Source organism: Pelodiscus sinensis, chromosome 1 (genome assembly GCF_049634645.1).
Source record: "Pelodiscus sinensis isolate JC-2024 chromosome 1, ASM4963464v1, whole genome shotgun sequence".
In the NCBI taxonomy this organism is placed as follows: Eukaryota; Metazoa; Chordata; order Testudines; family Trionychidae; genus Pelodiscus; species Pelodiscus sinensis.
In genome coordinates this window covers 271,585,516-271,600,630 of record NC_134711.1, presented here as the reverse complement: position 1 = coordinate 271,600,630, position 15,115 = coordinate 271,585,516, and positions in this window count along the sequence as shown.

Genomic DNA, 15,115 nt, shown 5'->3' with positions numbered 1-15,115 from the left:
ACTCTGGAAAGGGTGGGTGGGAGAGAGATGAGAAGAGATAAGGCACACTTGAGGGAGGAGGCAGAGAAGAGACTGCATGGGGTTTTGAAGGAAGAGGTGGAGTTTAGCAGTGCCTGCAGTGGAGGGAAGGGTCAAGCAGCTTGTGGAAAAATGAGAAGTGACACACATTTAAAGCAAGGGCATGTGTGAGATGCATGCTGATTGCACACAATATTCTGAGAGCTGTGCATTGCTCTGCTTCTTTATGTTACTTTTGCTGGCAATTTAATTTGCCCTTAATAATGGATCACTTCATGTTGAAAAGGCTTGATAAAGAAGGAGAATCAAGTGCAATGTATTTAGTCATATTCTTGAGGTCACGGTTAGTGCACATGCCCAATTTCAATCTTGCAGTCCACTGAATCATAAACTCATAGAATCATAGGGTTGGAAGAGACCTCTGGTGGTCATTGAGTCCAACCCCCTGACCAAAGCAGGAAAAATCCTAACTAACTCATTCCAGACAGAGCTTTGTCAAGCCAGGACTGAAAAACCTCTAGAGATGGAGATTTTATCACCTCCCTAGGTAACACATTCCAGTCCTTCACCACCCTCCTAGTGAAATAGTTTTTTTGTAATATCCAATCTAGACCTCCCCCATGCAACTTGATACCATTGCTCCTTGTTCTGCCATCCGTCACTACTGAGAACAGCTTCTCTCCATCCTCTTTGGAACCTCTTCAGGTAGTTGAAGGCTGCTATCAAATCCCCCCTCATTCTCTTCTACAGACTAAGCAAGCCCAAATCCCTCAGCCTCTCCTCATAAGTCATGTACTCCAGCCCCCTAATCATGTTTGTAACCCTCTTCTGTACTTTCTCCAATGTGTCCACATGCTTTCTGTAAAGGGGGCCCAGAAATGGATGCAATACTCCTGATATGGCCTCACCAGTGCCAAACAAAGGGAAATAATCACTTCAGTATATCTTCTGGCAATGCTCCTCCTAATGCACCTTAATGTGCCATTAGCCTTCTTGGCTACAAGAGCATACTTGACTCATATCCAACTTCTCATCCACTGTAATTCCCCAGCCTTTTTCAGCTGAAATGCTGCTTAGCCAGTCATTCCCCAACCTGTAACAATGGGATTCTTCCATCCCAAGTGCAGGACTCTGCACTTGTCCTTGTTGAACCTCATCAGATTTCTTTTGGCCCAATCTTCCAAATTGTCTAGGTCACTCTGGACCCTATCTCTGCCCTCCAACATATCTACCTCTCCCCCTAGCTTAATGTCATCTGTCAACTTGCTGAGGGTGCAATCCATCCCCTCATCCAGGTCATTATAAAAATGTTGAACAAAACTGGATCTAGGACCAACCCTTGGAGCACTCTGCTTGATAATGCTTGCCAACCAGACATCAAGCCATTCATCACTACCCATTGAGCCCAACAATCTAGCCAGCTTTCTACTCAATGTTCAGTCCATTTATCCAATCCATACTTCCTTAACTTGCTGGTAAGAATACTGTAGGAGACTGTATCAAAAGATTTGCTAAAGTCAAGATATATCACATCCACTGACTTCCCCATGTCCACAGAGCCAGTTACCTTATTATAGAAGGTTGGTCAGGCATGACTTGCCCTTGGTGAATCCATGATGACTATTCCTGATCACTTTCCTCTCTTCCAGATGCTTCAAAATGGATTCCTTGAGGATTTTCTCCATGATTTTTCCAGGGACTTAGGTGAGGATGACTGGTGTGTAGTTCCCTGAATTGTCCTTTCCTTTTTTAAAGATAGGCACTACATTTGCCTTCTTCCAATTGTCTGGGACCTCTGCCCAATTGCTATGAGTTTTCAAAGATAATGAATAGCCAATTGCTCTGCAGTCACATTGGCCAACTCTGTCAGCACCCTCAGATGTATTAGATATGGCCCCATGGATTTGTGTATGTCCAACTTTTCTGAATTGTTCTTAACCTGTTCGTTCTCCACTGTGGACTGCATACCTCCTTCCCATACTGTGTTGCCTAGTGCAGTAGTCTGGAAGCTGACCTTGTCTGTAAAGACAGTGACACTCCCCCCCCCCCCCCCCCAAAAAAAAAAAAGAGCATTGGGTGCTTCAGCTTTTCCTACATCATCTGTCACTAGGTACCTCCCTCATCCAGTAAGGGTTTCACACCTCTGACACCCTCTTATTGCTAATGTGCCTGTAGAAACCTTTCTTGTTACTCTTCACTCCCTCACTAGGTGCAATTACCATTGCACTTTTACCATCCTGATTACACCCCTGCAAGCAATATATTTATATACCTCCCTAGTCATCTGTCCAAGTTTCCTCTTCTTGTAAGCTTCTTTTTTGTGTTTAAGCTCCCCAAGGATTTCACTGGTAAGCTGAGCTGGCCGCCTACCATATTTGCTTTTCTTACTGCATATTGGGATGGTTTGTTCCTGCACCAGCAATAAGGCTTTTTTAACTTACAGCCAGCTCTCCTGGATTCCTTTCCCCTCTTGTTAGCATCCCAAAGGATTCTGCCCATCAGCTCCCTGAGGGAGTGAAAGCCTCCTTTTCTGAAGTCCAGAGTGTGTATTTTGCTGCTCTCTTTTCTCCCTTTGGTCATGATCCTTCAATCAACTATCTAATGATCACTGCTTCCCAAGTTGCCACCTACATCAACTTCTCCTATTAATTCCTCCCTGTTTGTTAGCAGTAAGTCAAGCTGCACATGGACTGTGGTTGGTTCCTTCAGAATGTACCAGGAAGTTATCTCCAACATTCTCCAAGAACTTCCTGTATTTTCTGTGTACTATTGTTACTTCCTGTGTCTCTGTACTGCTGTAACTGAGATGAAGTAAGGACACTCATGCAGCCCACTCACTAACCTTGGTGTCCCATCACAGCTTTAAGGGCTGGAGAGTTTCTGAGAATAATTGAAACAGCCTTGTGGGCCAAAGTTAAAGCAACCTCCGTGGTTTATACTTTGAGCTGCAGTTTTGCCTTGAATAAGTCTTGAAAGGATAAAAATAATTTTCCAGACTATAAGAAATATGTGAAGAGAGAAATTGAATTTTCAGGGTAATAGGCTGCTGCATGTATATGTCCAGTTTGACTGCTGATGCATTGAGGAAAGGTGGATCCGCAAAGCATTATTCTGAGATTAAGTAAAGATTTATATGGAAGACACATTGTGCATCTAAATAGAACAAAATCCTGAACATTCAGGCTTGGAAAAAATATGCAGTAATAGTTTCAAACTACTATCAAAGAAACTATTAAATAAGAGCATAAAAACAGCTATATTGGGTCAGACTAAAGGTCTATCTATCTCAGTATCTTATCTTCCAACAGTTGTCAGTGCAGGTACTCCAGAGGGAATGAACAGAACACAATAGGTAATTATAAAGTGATTCATCCCCTGTCACTTCTGGCAAACAATGGATAGGCATACCTTCCCTGCCCATCTGTGAATTACACTAGTTTTATACTACTACTACTACTACTACTACTACTACTACTACTACTACTACTACTAATAAACACTGTTATAGTCTTGGCCTTTACAACACTCTCTGGCAAGGAGTTCCACAGGTTGACTATGCACTGTGTGAATAAATATTTCATTTTTCTTGCTTTAAATCTGCTATTAATTTCTGTTGTTGATGACTAGTACTTACATTATGAATGGAAGTAAATAAAACTTCCTTATTTACTTTCTCCAAACCAATCATGATTTATCATCTCTTTTCCAAGCTAAAAAGTCCCAGTCTTATTAATCTCCCCTTATATAGAAGCCATTCTGTTCCCTCAATTATTTTGTTCCCCCTTTCTGAACCTTTTCCAATATATCTTTTTTGAGCTGGTGTAGCCACATCTGCATTCAAGATGTAGGTGTGCCATTGATTTATATAGAAGCACTATGATATTTTCAATCTCTTTCTTAATTATTCCCAACATTATACTCTATGTTTGATTGCCACTGGCCATTGATTGGATGTTTTCTGAGAACTATCCACAATGATTCCAATGGCTCTCTTTCTTCAGTAGTAACAGCTAATTTAGATCCCATCATTTTACTTGAAGTAGGAAGCAGATGAAAAAGCATTATAAATTATTGTAAATTACACAAAAAAAATATTCAAAGGCCATTTTTACTCTTGCAAAGTCAAAATACCGGTACAATTATAATTCATACTCCCTTACAAGTATATATTACTTTCTTTAATTATAACTGCATATTTCTTCCTACAGGACCCAGGCCCCTTTCAGTGCACAGAATGCATGATCCCTACTTAATGAGCAGGGTTTTTTTTAAATTCACTTAATTGTTCTAGAGACCCTAGACCTTATGGATTGCCAACTATTTAAACTCTGATCTGATCACAGAATAACAAATTTCCTCCTGGTTTTGTTATATGGGCTTCTCACTATAATAACTGACTTCTTCACAAACATAATTATTCTATCTTTATAACACCCAAGGGAGATGTATTGTCCCCACTACAGAGAAGGGAAACTGAGTCTCAGGGAAACCAAAAGGCTCTAACAATTTGGGATACCCAATTTGAGATATTTAGGACACCTTTTTTGTAATATTGATTATAACATAGCGCTTTATTTGTTCAAAAAACAGCCCCATTGACCTTAGGTTCAGCAGGTCAGAACTCATGCATATCAGAGGCCAAAATTATTATACTGGGTATACAGAAGAAGAAGAACACACAATTAGGGACCACCTGTGAAATGTTTGGTTCATATTAATTACCCAGCATTACACCAGTCCTCTGTGGCAGAGGCGCTGATAGAATGCAATTCTTCATGGCACATTCAAATACTTTATGAACACCATCATCCCTTTTCTCTTCCTACAATTCTTTGTTTCATTCCCTATACATTTTCCACCTTCTGCAACAAATGAGGGAGGGATCCCAATGACAACACCCTCCTTCACAACTCCATCTTGATTCAGCCACAGAGCAGGTGCATCTTCTGCATATATATGTGTCCACTGAAAAAAGGTGATGATATAATTATGTTGAATTAATATTACTTTTGCTGGCTTCATTTCCAATCTAAATTGTATTCTTTTAATGTAATTTTTGCATGTGCTTTCCTGGGTTCAAAAATTCCATTATGGTGCATCATATAAACACACAGAGGGGTCATAAGCAGCACTGGAAACTTTTAGCTTCACCCACACAGATTTCTGCCACTTGAAATAATGGATAGCAGCAAGAGGTTTTCATCCTTTTCTATGGACCAGCATTACAGGGAGATGGGACACGTTTCCCTACAGTGTTTGCTGACCTCAGAATAAGGGCAAGGAATCGGGAATGTTGGGTTCTATTCTAGGCTGCCAAGGGGGTTATGTTCTACTGGGCACAGATTCTTCTGACCAACCTCTCCAAGTTTGGACTTTTCAACTCCATCTCCTCTGACCTGTCCCAGTGCTATTCTTATCTCTTCCATGCTTTGTCCCAGTCCCATAACCCTTGCCTACCCATTCCCAGATTCCATTCTTCAAAGCTCCCATCACAATCCCAGTGTCCTTTCCCAGTCAGTACTTGTCCTCATGCTGGACTCACTCTCTTGAGTTCCAGTTCTCCTTTCTCTGCTCTCATCTATTCTCAGTCTCCCTCTCACCCTTTTCCCTGCTTTTGGTCCCAGTCTCTCTCCTTCCTGCCTGCTTATTCACGTATTTTGCTTAGAAAGCTCCATATCCCTTAGCTTCTCCATATCACCTCCAGCCTGGAGCCTCCTCCTGCACCGTCTAAACTCCTCTTTCCTGGTCCCAACCATAGAGCCTCCAATACTCCAACCTTCTCTCTTGGCTTGGACATCCCTACACCTCAAATCCCTCATTTATTACCCCACCCCAGATCCTGCACCCCCACCTGGAGCCCTCACCTTTCCTACACACCAAACCCCTTTCTAAGCCTGGTAAAAATGAGAGGGGGTATGTCTACACTACCCCACTAGTTCAAGGAGTAACGGCAGTTCGAACTAGGAAGCCTAGTTCGAACAACCTAGTTCATGCCGCGTGTAGCCGCGCGGCACGGGGTTCGAACCAGCCGGGATTTAAAAATGGCGGCACCCGGCTTATGCAAATGAAGCCCGGGAAATTCAAATCCCGGGCTTCATTTGCAATTGCGGTATGCCTACATTACCCTCCTATTTCGAAATAGGAGGGTAGTGTAGACATACCCTTATAGTCCTAGCCTTCACAACCTCCTCAGGAAAGGAGTTCCACTGATTGACTATGAGCTGTGTGAAGAAGAACTTCATTTTAATTGTTTAAAACTGGCTGCCCATTAATTTCATTTGGTGGCCCCTAGTTCTTATATTATGGGAACAAGTAAATAACTTTTCCTTATTCACTTTTTCCACACCACTCATGATTTTATATACCTCTATCATATCCCCCCTTAGTCTCCTCTTTTCCAAGCTGAAAAGTCTCAGTCTCTTTAGCCTCTCCTCATATGGGACCCATTCCAAACCCCTAATCATTTTAGTTGCCATTCTCTGAACCTTTTCTAATGCCAGTATATCTTTTTTGAAATGAGGAGACCACATCTGTACACAGTATTTCAGATGTGGGCATACCATGGATTTATATAAGGGCAATAAGATATTCTCCATCTTATTTTCTATCCCTTTTTTAATGATTCCTAACATCCTGTTTTCTTTTTTGACGGCCGCTGCACACTCCATGGATGTCTTCAGAGAACTATGCATGATGAATCCAAGATCTCTTTCCTGATTAGTTGTAGATAAATTAGCCCCCAACATATAAAATGTATAGTTGTGGTTATTTTTCCTAATGTGCATTACTTTACACTTATCCCCATTAAATTTCATTTGCCATTTTGTTTCCCAGTCACTTAGCTCAGTGAGATCTTTTTGAAGTTCTTCACAGTCTGCTATGGTCTTAACTACCTTGAGCAGTTTTGTATCATCTGCAAACTTTGCCACCTCACTGTTTACCCCTTTCTCCAGATCATTTATGAATATGTTGAATAGGATTGGTCCTAGGACTGACCCTTGGGGAATGCCACTAATTACCCCTCTCCATTCTGACAATTTACCATTTATTCCTACCCTTTGTTTCCTGTCTTTTAACCAGTTCTCAGTCCATTAAAGGATCTTCCATCTTATCCCATGACAACTTAATTTGTGTAAGAACCTTTGGTGAGAGACCTTGTCAAAGGCTTTCTAGAAATCTAGGTACACTATATCTACGGGACCTAACAAACCATAGTTAATAGTTCTGCAATTTCACATTTGAGTTCTTTCAGAACTCTTGGGTGAATGCCATCCGGTCCTGGTGACTTGTTACTGTTAAGTTTATCAATTAATTCCAAAACCTCCTCTAATGACACTTTAATGTGAGACAAATCTTCAGATTTGTCAATTACAAAGGATGGGTCAAGTTTGGGAATCTCCCTAACTTCCTCAGCCATGAAGACTGAAGCAAAGAATTCATTTAGTTTCTCTGCAATGACTTTATCATCTTTAAATGCTCCTTTTGTATCTTGATCATCCAGGGGCCCCGCTGGTTGCTTAGCAGGCTTTCTGCTTTTGATGTACTTAAAAAACATTTTGTTATTACCTTTAGAGTTTTTGGCTAGCTGTTCTTCAAACTCCTTTTTAGCTTTTCTTATTACATTTTTACATTTAATTTGGCAGTATTTATGTTCCTTTCTATTTACCTCACTAGGATTTGACTTCCATTCTTTAAAAGATATCTTTTTTATCTCTCACTGCTTCTTTTACACGGTGGTTAAGCCACAATGGCTCTTTTTAGTTCTTCTACTATGTTTTTTAGATTGGGGTATACATTTAAGGTGGGCCTCTATTATGGTGTCTTTAAAAAGTGTCCATGCAGCTTGCAGGGATTTTACTTTAGTCACTGTACCTTTTAATTTCTGTTTAAATAACCTCCTTATTTTTGCATAGTTCCCTTTTTTTAAATTAAATGTCACAGTGTTGGGCTGCTGAGGTGTTCTTTCCACCACAGGAATGTTAAATGTTATTATATTATGGTCACCATTTCCAAGTGGTCCTGTTATAGTTACCTCTTGGACCAGATCCTGCGCGTGACTCAGGACTAAATTGAGAATTGCCTCTCCCTTTGTGGGTTCCTGAACCAGCTGCTCTGAGAAGCAGTCATTTAAGGTATCAAGAAATGTTGTCTCTGTGTCTTGTCCTGAGGTGACGTGTACCCCTTCAATATGGGGATAGTTGAAATCCCCCACTATTATTGAGTCCTTTATTTTGATAGCCTCTCTAATCTCCCTTAGCATTTCATAGCCACTATTACTGTCCTGGTCAGGTGGTCAATAATAGATTCCTTACTATTATATTCTTATTCGAGCAGGGAATTACTATCTGTTGCAATTCTATGGAACATGTTGATTCATTTAAGATTTTTACTTCATTTGATTCTAAATTTTCTTTCACATCTAGTGCCATTCTCCCACCTGCATGACCAGTTCTGTCCTTCTGATATATTTTGTACCCCGGAATGATTGTGTCCCATTGATTGTCCTCACTCCACCAGGTTTCTGTGATGCCTATTATGTCAATCTCCTCCTTTAACACGAGACACTCTAGTCCACCCATCTTATTTTTTATACTCCTAGCATTTGTATACAAGCACATTAAAAACTTGTCACTGTTTAGTTGTCTGCCCTTTTCTGATTTGTAAGATTCTTTTTTAATGTGAATGTTTGTCATCTGATCTGGCCCATACTTTATCCTCTTCCATCCTCTCCTCCTGACTAAAACCTAGAGAATCTCTATCAATAGACTCTCCTCTAAGAGACATCTCTGTCCAATCCATGTGCTCCTCCGCACCAATCGGCTTTCCCCCATCTCTTAGTTTAAAAACTGCTCTGCAACCTTTTTAATGTTAAGTGCCAGCAGTCTGGATCAACTATGGTTTAGGTGGAGCCCATCCTTCCTGTATAGGCTCCCCCTATCCCAAAAGTTTCCCCAGTTCCTTATAAAGCTAAACCCCTCCTCCCTACACCATCGTCTCATCCACACGTTGGGTATGTCTACACTACCCCACTAGTTCGAACTAGCGGGGTAATGTAGGCATACCGCACTTGCAAATGAAGCCTGGGATTTGAATTTCCCGGGCTTCATTTGCATAAGTGGGGCGCCGCCATTTTTAAAACCCCGCTCGTTCGAACCCCGTGCAGCGCAGCTACATGGGGCACGAACTAGGTAATTCGAACTAGGCTTCCTAGTTCGAACTACCGTTACTCTTCGTGAAATGAGGAGTAATGGTAGTTCGAACTAGGAAGCCTAGTTAGAACTACCTAGTTTGTGCCCCGTGTAGCCGTGCTGCACGGGGTTCGAACGAACGGGGTTTTAAAAATGGCGGCGCCCCACTTATGCAAATGAAGCCCGGGAAATTCAAATCCCGGCCTTCATTTGCAAGTGCGGTATGCCTACATTACCCTCCTAGTTCGAACTAGGAGGGTAGTGTAGACATATCCGTTGAGACTCTGAAGCTCTGCCTGCATACCTGGCCTTGCATATGGAACTGGAAGCATTTCTGAGAATGCCACCATAGATGTCCTGGATTTCAGTCTCTTTCCTAGCAGCCTAAATTTGGCCTCCAGGATGTCTCTTCTACCCTTCCCTATGTCTTTGGTACCTACATGACAACCAGCTCCTCCCCAGCACTACACATAAGTCTATCTAGACTATTGTTCTGATGAAACTGGGATCTGGCATGAATAGTCCTGCCTATTTTTTCTATAGAAATACAAGAAAGAAAAGCCTCCATTACAGTAGCACCTAAATTATGTCCATGTTTTTCTGTCATGTTAGACATGGGCATTATACAATTTTTCAACAAAAGGTTACATAACCATTCTATTGTTTTTTTTTTTCAATCCACTGACTTGCCTTATAAAACTGATATAATTCTTAAACAAAGGAAAGATACAAAGAATGGATGGTGATGCTCACCATTTCATATCAGAGTTCCAGTCTTGGCTTTATGATATATTCATTATAATTGCATTTAGAGACTGTGTTTGGGTTTCAGAGGTTGTTTTGCTAAGCACTCTATGCATTCATACTCAAAATAATTCATAATCCAAATAGATAAAAGTTGTGAGGGGAAATGAGAGACACAGAGAAATTCAGTGTTTTCTACAAGATCACATAGCAGGTCAGTGGCAGAGTGACCCGAGGCAGAACCAAAGTGCGTCAAGCCCAGTTCCAAGCGTTAAACATGAGACACATGCTTCTGCTTTGCAACTTAATCTGCTGGGTTTAAGTTTTTTAAACAACAAACTTGACACAAATGTCCATTTTCACTGTTTACATTTACTGATGTAACCAAAGTGATGATCAAACTGTCAACCAAAATAATATAGTGGCGGTGCTGGAATGCTAAATAGCACCTTGAAAAATAAAATAATATTTTCAACACAAATAGTGTTGGCATTCTGTCCCATTCTTCTTCCAGGAAATGAATTGTTATAAAACCCAAATTGTTTTGTTATTTATAATGCATAGCACTTGTCTCATACAGGGTTCTAGTTTGTTCTCTCTGCCTTGGAATATGAATAACGTTGTAGGAATCCATGAAAAAAATGGATCTATTGAGAACATCCACATTATCATTACCTTAAGATCTTGTCAAATCTGAAATTACAAATCTAAAGGAAATACCTTTCCAGAGCATTAGAGAAACTGGTGAGGAGGAAGATTTATTACATTAGTTCATCCTATACATTCCAACCAATGAACCATTGTTGTCTATTATACTTTAAATTAGTATGCTCCAGTGATATATAGCAGGACATTAAACTCCTGTCATAATTATCTAATTCTAAAGTGTCGAGTCTCATTCTTCAAAGTTTAAGTTCTGATGAATCTGCATTTTGTGGGAAAAAAGCTTCTTTTAAATGCCTGACTAGTTTCAGCATCAAGTCCATAATGTTCATTCCCTCCCTCATTGCCAAAAGAGTTTCAACTTTAGGTTTTTATTCCCCTAACTCTATTAAATGGATTTCGAAAACTGGCATTATCTATAAAACTTCACTTGTGTTCACTGGCAAAGGGAGAGTCCAGTGGTGGTATTGCCATCTGTGCCCAAATATATAGATATTGGAATGAATAGTTCCAAGGTGAAACAGACTGGATTGTCTCTCATGGTCTACTTTTACAGTCTCCCGATGACAGAGAGAGATGATTCTTCAGAGCCCTCCATGTCCCATTTTAGTGCTAATTTAAAATAAAAAGGCACCCAGGATAAGAGTTCAGAAGGAAATATTATCAAAGCTAGTAGGAAAATCCTCTATACGAGTATTAATCCATCCCAATAGTCATATGGTCTTGTCAAAGTACAATTATAATGTTTAATCCTTCTTTTGTCCCCACAGTGAATGACACTATTGAGGAAATTAATGTCCTGCAATGTTAAAATCACTAGACGAGGCTGAGCAAGGAACATTTATCTTTCCTCTTCATATGTTCAGTGAACTGCAACGGTATTAAATCCAATTTTTCTATCTAGGACTATGTCCAGGATGTACTAGACCTCACAGCAACTCTGTTCTAGCAGTTTTTACTCCTATTTTTCATGCGCTTTTCTACACAGATAAAAGTCTGAAGGACAAAGGAATTAAAATGTAAACTGACAAAAAATGAAAAGACACTGAAAAGACATGGAGACTGCTCTATGGATTAATACTTCGAGCAATTCTTGAAAACACTTCCACTGTGCTTGCACTACCTTCACTGAGTTTCTCACTGTAATGTGATTCATAATCTAGATCTGACCCTTTCTCCTTTGCTTGCCATTTGCTTTGGAACAGGGATCCAGAGCCCTAATATCGTAGATGTGCGGGGAGGAGAGGATTAAAGACAGTGCCACAACACTTGCCACAGATCACTCTGGCTAGGTCTACACTGCGTATTCTTGCGCAAGAAGAGCAATGAATACCTCCATGCCTCATTTGCATACCTAATGAGCCGCCATTTTTGCACAAGGGGCTTTTGCACAAGAAGGAGCTGTCTACACTGCTCCTTCTTGCACAAAACCCCCCTCTTGTGAAAGAGCTGTTCTGCCACTTATTTTCAGGAAGAACGGCTCCTGCACAAGAAGGGGGTTTTGCGCAAGAAGGCGCAGTGTAGACAGCTCCTTCTTGCACAAAAGCCCCTTGAACAAAATGGCAGCTCATTAGGTATGCAAAAGAGGCACGACAATATTCAACACTGTGGCTCATTTGCATATTTTCTTACACAAGAATGAGCAAGGTAGATGTAGCCATAAGGTCTTCAGCCCAAAAGCGCCCCTTTCCAGCTGCTGTCTCACCTGTTATTCTCCACCAACAAGTTTTAGGTCCTGCATCCCTCCCAGACTGTGACACCCTTCCCTCTGGGTACTGCCTTGCCACAGTGTCCACACACTCTGGGGTCCTCCCCCCACAGGGAACCTCCAATCCCCTATACCTACCTTGCCTCAGTGTCCCTACTGCCAATCATCATCTAGACCCTTACCTCAGGGGCAAACTGTAGTCTGAAATGGCCACTCATCATAGGCAAGGGGTATGGACCTACTGACTTCTGCTGCCCTGGCTGCCTCCTTACAGCCCTAATAATCTCAGGCCTTGAGAGCAAGGCCATAGCCTGGGAGTTTGCCTAGTCAGAGCTTCCCAGCCCTTTCTGCCTTTCCCCAGCCCTGCTCTGTGTCAAGAAAACTGTAGCTTCTCTGGCACATAGATCCACAGTTGTTCCACAGCTGGAGCAAGAGTAAGTGAGAAGCCCTCATTTATACAGCCTTCAGGTGGTCCCTAATTGGTTGCCATCTGTCACAGCTGATTGCTCCACCTTTCCAACCCTCTCCCAAGACTGGATTTAACCCTTTTTAGGCCAGTGTGGGGGCAGATGTCCCCTCAAAAAGGAGGAATGAAAAGAATAAGGAGAGTATTAGAAGGAGAGAGAGAGTCAGATTTTAACAATCTGACCCATGTTGAGTATTATATTCATTCAGAAGTATTTCTGTTTACTCCAATAGGATTTTTCACAGAGTAAGGCACCACTCAGTGTACATCAAAATCTGGACTTAAGCTTTGGTGAACTGTCTTGTTATGATAAATATTCCCTATTTGATGCTGTCACATTGTTTGTGTTGTATTTGGTATTCTCCGAGTGGTGGTTAACTTGGCATCCTTCTAAGATGCTTACCCATTGATAATTACCCTTTGATAATTTGGCATCCTTCTAAGATGCTTACCCATTGATAATTACCCTTTGATAATTTCAGTAGGCTGATTTTCTTCTATTAGAGAAGTCAGCCATATGTACATAGCCATACAGAAGACCTTGAAATGTTAAAGAGGGAGAATAATTGGGTGTCTACAAGAAAACTGTGAGCCTCAGTTCTTTCACAGATGTAAACACCACTCAGACGAGCATCTTCTCCTCTTAAATAAAATTTGTTCCAGAGCAAAGGACCATTTACAGCTTAAAAGTACACACCACTTCCAGCCTATAACTCCAATGTTAAATAATACACTGGATGTACACAAGTACAAAATGCTGTCATGAATTTAATCTCTTATTCCTATTAACATAATGCTTTCACTTTGAACCTCAGGTTTATGAAGCTGAAGGACTTCTTACCTGTTCCAGTTTATAAAGATTGGTTACTGAGCTGCTGCAATCTGGCTACCTGCTTCTAGCTACCAGCTACCAGGCTAATTAAGTTGATAAATGTTCTTTATACTCTGGCTCTATACAATGTAGACCAAAAAAACTGGATGGGATAACAGAAAAATATTGCTGTATATTCAATACTTACTAAAAATAATATTCTGTGTATATGGTGGCATGTATTAGGTTAAAGGATTCTAAGGGACTTCAGAAAATATTACCTGTAACCCTCAATGAAATGTAGGCATTTTTGGAGAAGGAATTTTGTGCACATCATACTGTACAAGGGCAAGGGGAAACTTTGTCAGTGATGGCTAACTGACCAGTCTTCAGGAATATGGTACAGCAATAGCATTAGTGTCTTTGCAGAGATAAGAAGATTTGGAATTGTATGTGTCAGAATTGCCCTCCTCCCAAAGAATTGCACAGAATTCTTTCTCATCTGCAAAAGAATGAGGGACTGCATAAGTATGTGTGCAGAACTATGAATAGGATTTGTGGACATGAGCATTCATCAATTCATATTCAGCCTTACATTTCCAGGCATGACTTTAAGCAGGCCTTTTTTCTCTCACTTCAGGTGCTCATCTGTATCTGAAACATGGTTAAGAGTTTCCTCCTATGCACTCTTCCCTGAGCCTACTCAACTTATTGTAGCAATTCCCTATGGTATAACATGAAAGGACTACATTCAATATTTTTTCAATACTACACCCTTCTAGGTCAGGCATGGGGAGGGAACCAAATAGAATGTAATCAGATACAGATGAGATAAGATGGTGTTAAAAGGGGAGATCAAGTCCAATTCCGGGAGACTGCCAGCCAAACTGAGAGGATTGGCAACTGTAGATTGAGATTCAAATTGACTATCAGTGGCTCCGCACTTGAGTAGTCCATCACTGGTTGGTGACCACTGTTCTACAGGTAAAAAACAACACCAAGCGCATAGTACTCATGAAAACAAAAGTTTACCTCTAAGAAATTGACATAACCAGGGATTGTCATGATCTTAAGGGTTGGCCAGCAGCCTGGGAACTAAGAGGTTAACCTTACCTAAGTCAGGTAGATTCAGCCAATAGGAAGGTAGGTAGGAATTTCAAACTAGGACAAAGGAATTTTTGGGTTTCCCTCTTTTGTCTCTGGGGAAGTTTCTCTCCAGCTACTGAGGGAGTCAGACAGACTGTCTCCCTCCAAGAATAGACTCTTCACTCTTCTATAAGTACGGTAAAGGTTAGATAAATCCATTAGGTTTTATTGTTTTATGGTTTGAGAAATGAGATCTGATGTCTGTGTACTTTTTAAAAAATTTTTTGCTTTCCTTTGTAACTAAGTTCTAGGCCCATGGTGGAGTTTCCCCATGAGTATTACTTGTGACTTTTCCATCTAGTCATTATTCTTGCAACAGGAACATTGTGGTGATAATAAAAGTTCTTTCTCTTTTCTTTTTATTAACCTGG